The 13631-nt window shown below is 45.9% G+C and overlaps 1 protein-coding gene across 4 annotated transcripts in view; it reads right to left on the bottom strand.

The window, feature by feature from the left end:
• Adck1 (aarF domain containing kinase 1) overlaps positions 1-2508 on the bottom strand; it is a 117985-nt gene extending 115477 nt beyond the window's left edge. For 3 of the 4 annotated variants that reach the window (XM_078050610.1, XM_078050613.1, XM_078050612.1), the window contains exon 1: positions 2392-2508. The gene's annotated coding sequence lies outside the window, so the exon portion shown is untranslated. Of the gene's footprint in view, positions 1-2219; positions 2243-2391 lie in introns of those variants that run through there. The other variant, XM_078050611.1, reaches the window with a different exon arrangement.
• Positions 2509-13631: the final 11123 nt, after the last annotated feature.

Raw genomic sequence — 13631 nt, 5'->3', positions numbered from 1 at the left:
TAGAAAGACTATTAGACAAATAAGGTTTTTGTTCCCTAAACCGTTCCCAAGACTGGAAAAGACACAAAAATACTCTTGGAGAAAGTGGACAGGTAGGTCCTCAGAAGAACTTAGTCAGTAAAATGAATAAAAAGCAAATGAGTCAGTGCCTAGGGATGGTGTCATGGGTCTGAGTGAGTTTACAGTCTGCCATGTCCTTTAGAGAACTATGAAGTCCAACGGAGAAATCCAAATTTTAACCATACCACCTTTCCTCATGTTTAATGCCCAGAAGTTGCTTGAATCAATATTGGTTAAACAAAGGAATGCCTGGGCTGAGGCTGGGGCTCAGTGGCAGAGCACTTGCGTTGCACTTGTGGGGCATTGGGTTCAATCCTTAGCACCACATAAAAATAAACAAACAAAATAAAGGCATCTTGTCCATTACAACTATAAAAAAAAAAAAAAGTAATCTCTGACTGTTGCCAAGGTCCCAGAGCAGTTAAGAAAAATAAATCTCACCTAGGCAAGGAATAGAAATTTTCTATTCAGATCATCCTGGGAAGGGGACCTTTGGGTGAATAGTGGAAAGCCAAGTGCAGGTGCTTCCAGCAAGACAGGGACAGTGCTCGGCGTTTCAACCTCTCACACAACTTCCACAACTAGACTCCAAGGTGCAGGCCGTGAAAGTCTCAGCCTACAGACAAGGAAACTTGGCTGATGAGCCAAAACGGGAATGCAGGTGTGTCTGCTCTAACTAAGAAAGCAAAGGGTGGACTAGAACAAGCAGCTTGATGGGCCTGGAGGTGGACCACAGAGACTCTCTGACATAGGAACCTAAACCCAGAGTATTCAGTGAGCTGCTCTGGTTGGAGAGAAGGGGACAGAAAACTAAACCAAGCACTATTCTTCTCTCACAGGTACCTTCTCTCTAAAGAAAATGAGTATATATCAGACAACAGTAAAAGGCCACTCTACCAGCAGAGATCAAATCTTACATCTGCAAGGACTGTTGAGTAACAACCAAGCAAATAATGACAGTAAGACAGAATATTATATAATCCAGGAAAAATGACACAAGTGTAGGAAGGCATGAAAATCTGCATATAACACAGCATGTTGGTGCACAGTACAGTGGCTCGGGACGTGATGGCACATGCCTGTATTCCCAGCTACCTGGGAGGCTGAGGCAGGAGGATCACAAATTCCAGGCTGGTCTCAGCAACTTAGCAAGACCATGTCTCAAAAAAATAAAATAAAAAGGGCTGAAGTTGTAGCTCAGTGGTAAAGCATTCCTGGTTCAAACCCCAGTAACAAACAAACAAACAAACAAACAAACAAACTGTATATGAAGAATGGTGGAGGATTAACAAAATACTATGTCCAAAATAATATGCAAATGTTTACTACAATTAGAAAAAGTAAAACTGGCAAACAAGAACAAGAAGACCCATAATCAAATGTGAAGAGAGGACTTTTGCCAGCATCCACATCCCATAGGCACATGACAGACAAGCAAATCCTTGGTAACCAGTACCAGATCTACAGTACCAGAATCAGAAAGCTGGGAGGAAAGAATCCAAAACTTTGTGCAGTAACAAGGCCTACAGGTGACTCTGCTAGATATCTAGGGCAACAAGAAAAATGCTTAAAGAAAACGTGTGACAGCACAAGAGCAGAATGCAGGTGTGTCTGCTCTGAAAGAGCAAAGGGTGGACCAGAACAAGCAGCTTGTTCTCACAAATATTTTTTGAGCACCCGCTATGCACCACCCATCACGAAGGGAATCCTTAAATACTTGTTGAATGACTTCCTAGTTAGTGGAAAATAAACACCACTTAACCCTAGGACAGAACTGTAGTTGGGGTTTTCTACAAGCTGCTCTCCACACCCTGCTGGGTGTTGGCCCACATTTATCCCGCGATCCGAAAGCACAGGACCCCTGCAAGGTCCTAGTGATAATTAGTGGACAGGGGAACGTGGCAAGCCCAGGTGCAAGGCTGGCAAGTCAGGGTCGTCCCTGCTAGAAATCAGACCAGGCTCCAGCCCCAGCTGCCTTCGACGCGGGGCCCAGAGCCACCTGGGTGTGAAGGCTTCCTGCTGAGCCACCTGCGGCCCTCCTCCAGCTCCGCCTCCTCGGGTGCACGCAAGGCTGTGCCACTCAAGGACAGTCCACTAATACCCGCTGGAGCGCCAAGCGAGAGAGTCACGGCGGAGAGGGGCGGGACCCTGCGAGTTACCCGAGGCACGTGGCCGCGCGCCGGGTGACAAGGTCGCCGGCTGGGGTTCCTTCCCTGTTCTCCTGCAAAGCCGAAACCGCGCCGGGCGCGTGCCCACCGGCTCCCCCGCACTCCAGGCACCGGCCTGGTCCGCCCGGGCTCCGCACCAGCCCGCCGCTGGGACCCCACTCACCTCCGGCAGAGCCCGGCGTCCCTCCCCCGCAGCCTTGCGGTCCGGAGTTGGCTGGAAACGGTGCCCTCGGCCGCCCCGATTGCGCTGGGCGAAGCCGGCGCGCGCGGCCTGCCGGGACTTGTAGTTCGCGGTTCCTTGAGCCGCCGGCAGCGGAGCGAGGAGCCGCCGCGGTCCTCGGACCTCTCGGTCCCTGGAGGCAGAGACTCGGATGCTCTCACGGAATCTTACCGAAAACTTTTATCAAGAGGTCGTGGGTTTGCGTTTAGTGAATGCGAGTGATGCACTTGTGGATTTGTAGATTTTAAATAAGGTATCAGAACAAGTAGGTGAAGAAGAAATTCATTGACAGTTGCTGAATGGTAAGAATAGGCAGGGTACCTGTGGCCCTCACGTATTGACCCGTATTTACCGAATGTTGACTTATAAGATGTACCCTGGAGACATTTATCAGACATGTATTCATTCCATGAATACCTCTTCCCTTTATCGGGGATTCAGATGTTTCATCTGTTGCTTCAATGTCTGTTTTGGTTCTGGGATTGAACTCAGGAGCGCTTTCCACTGAGCTGCAAGCCCAGCACTTTTTTTTTTTTTAATAATTTTTTAAACATTTTTTAGTCGTAGGTGGACACAATACCTTTATTTTATTCTTATGTGGTGCTGAGGATGGAACCCAGTGTGCCTCACGCATGCTAGTCAAGCATTCTACCTCTGAGCCACAACCCTAGCCCAAGCCCAGCATTTTTTATTATTTATTTATTTGTTTTATTTTGGGCTGACCTCCAGATTGCGGTCCTCCAGCCTGAACCTTCTCCAGTGGTTGGGATTATAGGCAAGAGCCACCAGAGCCATCACGTTCAGCTATTTCAATGTAATTCTAACCAAATTTCCAACAAGATTTCCCCCCACCCACCCACCTTTAGAAACTATTTTAAAGTTTATATGGAAAAATACAGAGCAAAGCATAGCCAACACTCTTGAAAAAGAATAACATGCTTGCCCTTCCATGTTTCCCGTGCACCATAAAGCTATTAAAAATTGTGATATTGGCATAGGGCTTAGACAAAGGAGAAAATGGAACCTCCTGATGTATGGGGGCGCCATGAACAGGAGCTGAGACTGTAGAAGCTGAACACATACCCTTCGCCTTGAGCAATGAGGGTGTGGAGCTGGCTTCGCTCACAGTGCCTGTGTCTCAGAAATCTTTCAGCTCAAAAGCCGGCTCCAGCAGCAGACGCTGGTGCCAGCCGGCCTGCATCTGCCCCAGAGCAGCAGCTGGGTTACAACCACTCCTGACCCCGGCAGGACAAGAATGCAATGAAGAGGCTCAATATAAATTGTCTCAGTATTTTTTAAAAACAGCAGAAAAATAAAATTCACTTCTCTAGAAGTAAAGAATCCCCGGTATCAAGTCCCACCACAAAAAAATCTCTCCTTTTTCCTCTCACTCTCCGAACACTGATTCCTAGCACATAAATCCAAAAAAAATCTTCACCTTAATATTTCAAAATTCAAAAAATCCACAAAAGAATCCAGAAAAATCCACAAAAGCTTGCTTTTCCCAAGGGAGGGGACTGAATTTTAGCAACATATATTTTATCAATCACCTCAATAATCTCTAGTGGGACCTCCAATTCTCTAACTTCCTATTCTCTATGCCTAATTATGGTCTTCAGAATTGCAAAATAATTTTTTTATTTTTCTAAAGACAAAAAAATTCCCTACATGTTATGAGTTTAATGTCAGTCACTTTCTTCTAATTCTCTTACTTTTCATAAACCAATCCACGATACTCTGAAAACCTAAGCATGCTTAACGACTTGAGAGAAAACCAAACCCGCTAAATTTCTAAAATTCATGTTGGAATGTCCCCGTCCCCGTCCCGGCCTCATCTGCAGCAACATGCGACCAAATCAGTCAGGATCCCTCCAGGTGAATTGGGCTGGCACTAAATAATCACACACAGGAAGTACCTTTTTCTTGGGGTTCAGTGACAGCTCCTCTGTCCCAGCTCCCACAAGGGAGGCAAGAGAGGCAGGCAAGAGAGAGCGAGCAGGCCTGAAACTCTATTAATTGGGGGAAAGACATACGAGAAAGTTCCACCCAAATGAGGCAAGGGATTGGATTTCAGGGGGGTGTAACCCAGTCCCATTGGGTGACACCCACTCTCAGAGCTATAATTCCTTGCCAAGGGAAGGTGAGGTTCACCTGCTTTCATGCTGCAAGGGGAAGCCAGTTCATTGCTCAAGGCTAAGGGTACTGCTCAGCTGCTGTTCATGGCACCCCTGACACTGATGAGCCCAGAAACTGATTCAGGTATCTATGGAATGTTTTTGTTGTTTTTGTTTTTGTTTTGGTACTGGGAATTGAATTCAGGTGCACTTGACCACTGAGCCACATTCCCAGCCTTACTTTGTTTTTATTTAGAGACAGGGTCACCCTGAGTTGTTCAGCACCTCTCCTTTGCTGAGGCTGGCTTCGAACTTTTAATTCTTCTGACTCAGCCTCCCGAGCCATTGGGATTACAGGCATGTGCCATTGCACCCAACTGGAATCTTAATATTTGACACGATTGGATTACAGATCAGTGGGGACAAGAGAGACAGTTCCATATATAGGCTGATCAACAAGTTATCTGCCTTAACTCATCCTACATGCAAAAACTCATTCCAGGTAGACTAAAGACACTAAATGAGAAATTAAGTTCTTTTAAAATGAAGAAAATAAAGCCAAATGCCCTTATGAGCATAGAAGTTTTCATAAGTGTCATAAACACAAAGTATAAAGAAAACTTTTATAAACTTGAAATACATTAAATTTAAGAACTCCTCCTCATTGAAAGGCACCATAATAAGAAAAGACAAGTCGTACCCAAGGAGAAAGCAACTGCAGAACATACAGATTGTAACTGGGGAAAACCCTAAATAAACCCTTTAGCTTCACTTCCTCTTACTTAACATACAAACACTGATTCTGGAGGTCCCACAGCTGGGTGATAACGTGATTAGTCTTCCCCTTGCTCTGCTGGAGGTAACACCTCTGACATGTGAGTGATGATAACCATTGTCCAGGTTACTCCACAGGGACTCAAGGCCACTTTTGCTGAAAACACTTGACTTTTCACTTGAGCCTGCAGCTATCCAATGAGAGACTGGAACAAGATTAAGACACTTGGCATGTCTGTCTTCATATTGTGTATCTCCTTTGTTGCTTTGCCTTGGGCCAGATTCTACCGAGTTCTGCATGTAGACATGTCAATCATTTGATAAATGTTTTGTCCGAAATTATAATATATAGTTAACTTGTCCTAGACTTGCCCAGTCCCCTCCTCTCTCCCTCCCCCATTCAAGGTTCAAGACCCCTTCTCCTAAAGACCCTAGCCATGACTGGAAATACCAAAACAGGAAAGGAACAAAAAAGAGGTGGTACCAGAGTTCCTGGAAGATTTCCACCTATTCCCAAAAAAGACATGACTCTTCCTCCCCTTTAGTAGCCTAACTCTCTCCCTCATTGTTCCTATCTTACATCTGTAACACTCAGAAGGTGATTTGTGAGCAGTGCTCCCTCTTCTCCATCCTCCGACCACTGCATTAAGCATTTCTCCCTAAGATTCTTCTCTCTGACATGAGTTTTTTGGTGCCTTCTGTCTAGTCTGTGTGTGTATATATGTATATATAGATATAAAACCTATGGAAAAGACTCGGAGGACAAAATGGAACTGGCTGGGGTCTAAAGCTGGACCCGGGTTCAATAATAGCAAAGTATAGAGTCGAATAACACAACCACATCATCTCCAGTTTGCGAATCACAGGCACTAATACAAGAAGATTAACAACATCCAAATGGTGTGAGCAGTGTTAGAGGGATGAACGGAGTGGAGCATTGATTTTACCCAGGTGATTTTGAAATGTTCTGTAAACTAAAAATTGGGAATTAGGTATGGGGATGTGGCTCAAGCAGTAGCGCGCTCGCCTGGCATGCATGCAGCCCGGGTTCGATCCTCAGCACCACATACCAACAAAGATGTTGTGTCCGCCGAGAACTAAAAATAAATAAATAAATAAAAATTGGGAATTAAAGATCGAATGTGGCTCCCCAGGAGAGAGGTCTTGGGGAATAGCCCAAGAGCAAGGAAAGTCATATAGAAACAGCATAAAGACACAGTAGTATACAGCAGAAGACATAAAGATACCAAAAATTCTAGGGGCTAAGGTGTAGCTCGGTGGTACAGCACATGCTTAGCAAATCCCCAAAGCCACACATACACAAAACAAATTTAAAACAACAGAGAGAGAAGAGAGAATAGGTACATTAAAAACTGAGTAGGGACCAATGGTATAGAATAGAGGACACAGAGACTAATCCACAAAGCTACAACTATCTTATATTTGATAAAGGGGCTAAAAGCATACAATGGAGGAAGGATAGCATCTTCAACAAATGGTGCTGGGAAAACTGGAAATCCATATACAACAAAATGAAACTGAACCTCTTTCTCTCGCCATGCACAAAAGTTAACTCAAAATGGAGCAAGGAGCTTGATATCAAATCAGAGACTCTGCGTCTGATAGAAGAAAAAGTTGGCTCCGATCTACATATTGTGGGGTTGGACTCCAAATTCCTTAATAGGACACCCATAGAACAAGAGTTAATAACAAGAATCAACAAATGGGACTTACTTAAACTAAAAAGTTTTTTCTCAGCAAGAGAAACAATAAGAGAAGTAAATAGGGAGCCTACATCCTGGGAACAAGTTTTTACTCCTCACACTTCAGATAGAGCCCTAATATCCAGAGTATACAAAGAACTCAAAAAATTAGACAATAAACAACAAATAACCCAATCAACAAATGGGCCAAGGACCTGAACAGACACTTCTCAGAGGAGGATATACAATCAATCAACAAGTACATGAAAAAATGCTCACCATCTCTAGCAGTCAGAGAAATGCAAATCAAAACCACCCTAAGATACCATCTCACTCCAGTAAGATTGGCAGCCACTATGAAGTCAAACAACAACAAGTGCTGGCGAGGATGTGGAGAAAAGGGTACACTTGTTCATTGTTGGTGGCACTGCAAACTGGTGCTGCCAATTTGGAAAGCAGTATGGAGATTCCTGGGAAAGCTGGGAATGGAACCACCATTTGACCCTGCTATTGCCCTTCTCAGACTATTCCCTGAAGACCTTAAAAGAGCATGCTACAGGGATACCGCCACATCGATGTTCATAGCAGCACAATTCACAATAGCTAGACTGTGGAACCAACCCAGATGCCCTTCAATAGATGAATGGATAAAAATAATGTGGCATTTATACACCATGGAATATTATGCAGCACTTAAAAATGACAAAATCATGGAATTTGCAGGGAAATGGATGGCACTAGAGCAGATTATGCTTAGTGAAGCTAGCCAATCCCTATAAAACAAATACCAAATGTCTTCTTTGATACAATGAGAACAACTATGAACAGAGCAGGGAGGAAGAGCAGGAAGAAAAGATTAACATTAAACAGAGACATGAGATGGGTGGGAAAGGGAGAGAAAAGGGAAATTGCATGGAAATGAAGGGAGACCCTAATTGCTATACAAAATTACATATAAGAGGTTGTGAGGGGAATGGGAAAATAAACAAGGAGAGAAATGAATTACAGTAGATGGGGTAGAGAGAGAAGATGGGAGGGAAGGGGAGGGGGATAGTAGGGGATAGGAAAGGTAGCAGAATACAACAATTACTAATAGGGCATTATGTAAAATTGTGGATGTGTAACCGACGTGATTCTGCAATTTGGGGTAAAATTGGGAGTTCATAACCCACTACAATCTAATGTATGAAATATGATATGTCAAGAGCTTTGTAATGTTGTGAACAACCAATAAAAATAAATAAAAAAATAAAATAAAAAATAAAAAAACTGAGTAGGGCTTCTATAATTAAACATTAACTGTGAAGTTGTTACTAGAAGGTCAGTAGCAAACCCTAAGAAATAGGAATAGGGGTGGGAGGGAGAAAGTATTTTACATGCTCTGCCCTTTTGTAGTATTTGACTTGTGTACAATTGTCAGACAGAAGGTGAGGCTCAGTTCTAGGAAGCAAGGTTGAGGATTTGGCAGTTGAAAGAAGATCCAAGGCACGGTGGGAATATGGTGGGAATCTTTATTCAGAGATGGCAACAGCCTCCACCTTCAGCTCCATCTTCAGCTTTAGCCCCCAGGCAGTTCCATTTTACCCCCTGAGTCTTTTGCAAAGGCTATATTTATATATATATATGCAGACGGAAGGCACCATGCCAACAGGTTACCTCAGTGGGCTCATGCTCACAAGCAAATGTTTATGACCTTGAGAATGTACATTGAGCCCGGTGTTCATGACCTTGGCTACACACTGACCATAACATAGCCAATTCACAGCCCGGCTGCATACTAAAGACATAATGTAGTCCGCCCTAAGCCTCAGCGAGGGAGCCTCACTATACCCTCTGCGGCCTGCTCCAACCACAATCATCGTGTGAACTATTATATAAAAAAGTTTTTAGCTTAACAGATTTCGGTTAAATATGGCCGGTTGAACATGGTAAGATGAGCTCATTTCACTCTGACTCCTATGAAAATAACAGGAAGAAGGAAGGAGGTCATCAACCTAGAGAGAACAAGCAAGAGGACAGAGCAGAGAGGGAATCCAGAGATAAATGCAGCCGCAAAGGAGGCTGTCCCCAGCTGGCTGGGCTGACGGTATGAACTAGGCTCAAAGGGGCTGGCTGTATCGATAACTAATAAAGCGGCGAAGAAACCATGCAGCACGCGGACATAAGTTTCTAAGGCAGGACAGCTGGGCTCGGCTCAGTGACCCCAAGGTCTTCTCTAGCGCTGGAAGGACAAGAGAGAGAACACACCGGAAACCCCCTATTTATTGGGGGGAAAGACATTCAAGAAAGTTCCACCCAAAGAAGGCAAGGGATGGGGTTTCGGGAGGTTGCTTGGTGATGTCTTGTGGTCAGCAGATGGACTGACCTCTTGGAAAGCCACACCCATCTCAGGTGCCGTGTGGGAACACAGGCAGAGCGAGAGGAAAGGGCACCCGTATGGCACACAGCCCAAAGAGCTCACAAGGACAAGCCAGGCCTCCCATATGCCCAAATGTGCATAGCTCACGCACACAGCCCATGGATGGCTCGCGACAGGAGGTGCCTTTGAATCCGTCAACGCCTGGAGATTGTGCTTTCAGAGCCCAGGTTGGGGTCTGGGGCTCAGTCATTGTTAAGATCTCCCCCAGGGACTTTCCTAGGTGGCTCAGTGGAAAGACCTTCAAGGAGGCAGTTTAGGACAGCAAAAGGCAGGGGGGTTGGAAGTGGCTCTCAGCAGTCACCTAGAGAGCCCTAACAATCCTCCTGGGCCACACCCTGGACCACAGAAGTCTAATTTCTAGGGGCAGGACCAGACACGACTATTTAATAGAACTCCCCAGGAGATTTCCACGCACAGCCAAGGTTTAAGACCACTGCTCTAGAATCAGAAAATCGTGTTTGAACTGTGAGCCTTACAGCAAGTTTCCTGATTCGGCAGAGCTTCCTTTTTGATAAGTATGAACATGTATTGGTTCTACCTCCTTTGAAAGTAAAGAGCAAGAGAGATGTATGAGTGCTTTGGAAATGGAATACCGCTGTTTGGAAGTATTCCATCAAACTGAGAAGAAAACTCTCCACCTGGCTCCCCATGACCTGACCCCACCCTCTCTCTCCAGTCTCATTTCCTATCCTTCTCTCCCCTGGCCCATACCACTCCAACTATACCAGCTGCCTTTCTGTTCCTCAACCTGCCAAGCTGGCTGCTGCCTGAAGACCCTTACACTTGCTATTCCCGTATCTTCATAGATTCTCTCCATCCTAGCAATCTGTTCTCTGTGCTAATCTCATTCTTCCATGGAGGCATTCCTATTTACCCCTATCTGTCTACCCACATCCATATTCCCTGTGACACACCCCACCCCATTACAGTGCTTTTTTTATAGTACTTAGTGCTTCAAATTGCATCATCAATTTGTTTAGATCAATTTGTCTCCTCCACTAGAATATAAACTCCATGAGAACAGGGATTTGGACCCACAGTACCCAGCACAGTGGGTACTAGGTGGCAAGGATATGATGAACAAAACAGGCAAGGTCTCTACCCTTGTGGAGCATTATTTGGCTGTGGCAGAGAAGAGAGGGGGGACCAAAAAACAAGCAAAGAAATAAAAGGATAGTTGCACAATGTAATAAACCTGGTGAAGAAAAGAAGCAGGGATGTGTCAAAGAGTAAGCAGAAACCAGAGATAGCCTCTTAGGCTAGCTTAGGCAAGATCTCTCTGAGGAAGCTGCAACCTGGATAAGGAGGTCAGCCATGGGGAGGACAGGCAAGAGAGTTCCCCAAGAGAGGCAGCAGCAAGTGCAAAGTTCCAGGGGTAGGAAAGAGCTTGGCATGAGGAATAGAAAGGAGTCGTTCAATGTGACCAAATCCGAAAAAGAGTGGTACAGGAGGAGGTGGAAGAGTTGTGCAGGGACTGGGCCACACAGGCCTTTAAAGGGCTCATCAGTTTGGATTTTAGTCCAAGAGCAGTAGCAAGCCATCGAAGTGTTTGGAACTAAAAGAGGATATGACTAACAAATTTTTTTAAAAAAATTTTTAAAGAAAGGATATGGGGGTGGGGATGTAGCTCAGTTGGTAGAGTGCTTACCTCACATACACGAGGCCCTGGGTTCAATCCCCAGTGCATGCACGCACGCACACACACACACACACACACACACACACACACACACACATACACACAAAGAAAGGATATGACCAGAGATGCTCAATAGAAAATGCAACTAAGCAACCAAAGCCATAAGAAAAGCAGCTACCGTATTTCAGGATTTTCCTGAGTCCCAGCTATGTTTCCAGTGCAAAAAGTCCTAGGTTGCTGATTGAGGGTTTAGAATGCTGTCCAAGAGAGGTTTACATGCAGGGTGCCCTGTGTCTTGTCCCAGAAGTAAACCATCTCGGAGAAAGCGTCACACAGCAGCCAATCAGAGGAGATGTGAAAGAATCCAAAGTGTCCACTTCCTCTTTAAGGCCACAGGGAAGATCACAGCTGAGGACCAAGTTCCAGCAGGAGGTCCAATCCCCTGGGCCTGTAGAAAGGAAGCAGGAAAGCCACAGATTGGTTGGCAGTGGCACCCCGGAGCAGCACTCTGTGTGGAGAGAAATCACCAAGAGCAAAGCACCAGCTGAGGCCAGCAGGCTGTGTCAGTGCCCCCCCAGGACAGAGGAAGTCCCAGCAGGTGACGGAAGCCAGCCAGGCCCAGAGACAGCAGGTCAGGGTCCAGGGCCATTGTTATGGTTTAGATGTGGTGCCCTCTGAAACTCACGTGGGACTCAAGAGGTGTGGAGGAGAAATGACGGGGTCATAGCCTTAACCTAATCAGTGAACTGATCCCTGGGATCAGCTGGGCGGTGACTGGAGGCAGGCGAGGTGTGCCTGGAGGAGGTGGTTCATTGGGGGTGTGGCCAAGGGGTAGATATTTTGTCTCTGGAGAGTTTTTCTCTGATGCCAGATCACCATGTGAGCTGCTTCCCTCTGCCACACTCTTTGGCCCGAATATCCTACCTCAGCTCAAGCCAAAGGAATGGAGCTGGCCTCCATTTCAGAGGAATAAGGCCTCTAAAACCGTGAGCCCTCAAATCAACTTTTCTTCCTCGACAGTAATGCTGCTCAGGTCTTCTAGTCACAGCAGCAAAAAAGGCCGACTAAATCAGCAGTTGAGCATCTGCCAGAGGATCTCCAGGCCACGTGCATGTGTATGCTGTGGGTTGAAGAGCAGACAGGGGCTGGAGAGGAAAGGCTAGACCTGGATAACATCTGGGGCCATGTCCATGTGATGGGAACCTGCCTGGCCTGCCCCTCAGGGTGTTCCAACTGCCCTGGGTCTGATGAAAGCCGAAAGGATTTTTTTTAATACCTGGGAGGCAGCAAATCAAAGTGATCTGGAATTAATTTCCAACCCAGGGGAGGGAGCAACATGAAGAATAGGATCTCTTATCTGCCTCTGCTGGCTGAGGAATCCCGCAAAAGGCCCATCCCCGGGGCCCTTCAGTGCTCTCATCTGTCGCCAGGGAGAGCAAAACAGCTGACACATCTCAGGATAAAAGCCACATTTGATTGTAGATGGACACAATATCTTTATTGTTATTTATTTATTTTTATGTGGTGCTGAAGATGGAACCCAGGGCCTCACGTGTGCAAGGCAAACGCTCTGCCACTGAACTACAACCCCAGCCCCACAAGAGGTCTTAATCAGAATTCTAAACTAGTTTCTTGGGGTGGGACCTCTATGTACACATTTGCATGCATTATAGATGGAATTAGCCAACAAAGTTGATTACTGCCAGATGCTAGTCTAAGTGCTTTAAGTGTATTTTTTTGCATATCATCCTCAGGAGGTATGAGATACCAGTATTATCCCCCTTTAACAGTTGAGCAAACTAAGACACACAGAATGAAGTTGCTTACCCAAGAACACCCCACAAGGACAGAGCTGGGACTCAGCCCCAGGCGCCTGACTTCAGAGCCCACACATGGAAACGAGCAACCCGCTCTGATCACAGAATTTTTAGAGGGACATCATTTCAGGCAAATGTCTGGGGTTTAAGGTAAATGATACCCTGAGGTCTTTTAATAGCAAAGAGCCAAACTGACTCAGTAGTAATCCTTCATTACCAACCACTAATTGACCACAGTTCATAAATTAAAAGACTGCATGGACTAGGAGTAGGCAAGCTGGGTCCAGTCCTGCACCTAATCAGCAGTTGACCTTGGAGCAGTCATTTTCCCTCCCCGGGTCTCAGGTCTCCTTTTCTCTTGAAAAGGAATTTTACCGGCAGAACTCTAAGGCCTCTTCCAACTTGCACATCCCATGATTCTTTGAGTCCATAAGCAATGTCCTGTGCATGTCCACTCACCAAGAAATGAGATGGTGTGGGGACACAACTGAGTTAGCCCCTGTGCTGAATGTTCTCTGTATCCTTCTCAGAGGCTTTTCTCACACTTCTCTTTCCTGCCCTGAGCCCCAGATGGTCGACCTCCAGCATCCCTGCATCCCCAGGCTCCCTGCCCTCATCCTATGTGTGGGCTTGGCCTTGGTGAGCCCGAACAGGAGACGGGAAGGCAGAAAGAGGCAGACCTGGGTCACACACGTAGCACACACACCACTGCATTCT

The sequence above is a fragment of the Ictidomys tridecemlineatus genome, chromosome 5 (assembly GCF_052094955.1).
Source record: "Ictidomys tridecemlineatus isolate mIctTri1 chromosome 5, mIctTri1.hap1, whole genome shotgun sequence".
NCBI lineage: Eukaryota > Metazoa > Chordata > Mammalia > Rodentia > Sciuridae > Ictidomys > Ictidomys tridecemlineatus.
The sequence above is the reverse complement of the archived record's forward strand: the minus strand, read 5'-3'. Positions and strand labels throughout refer to the sequence as shown.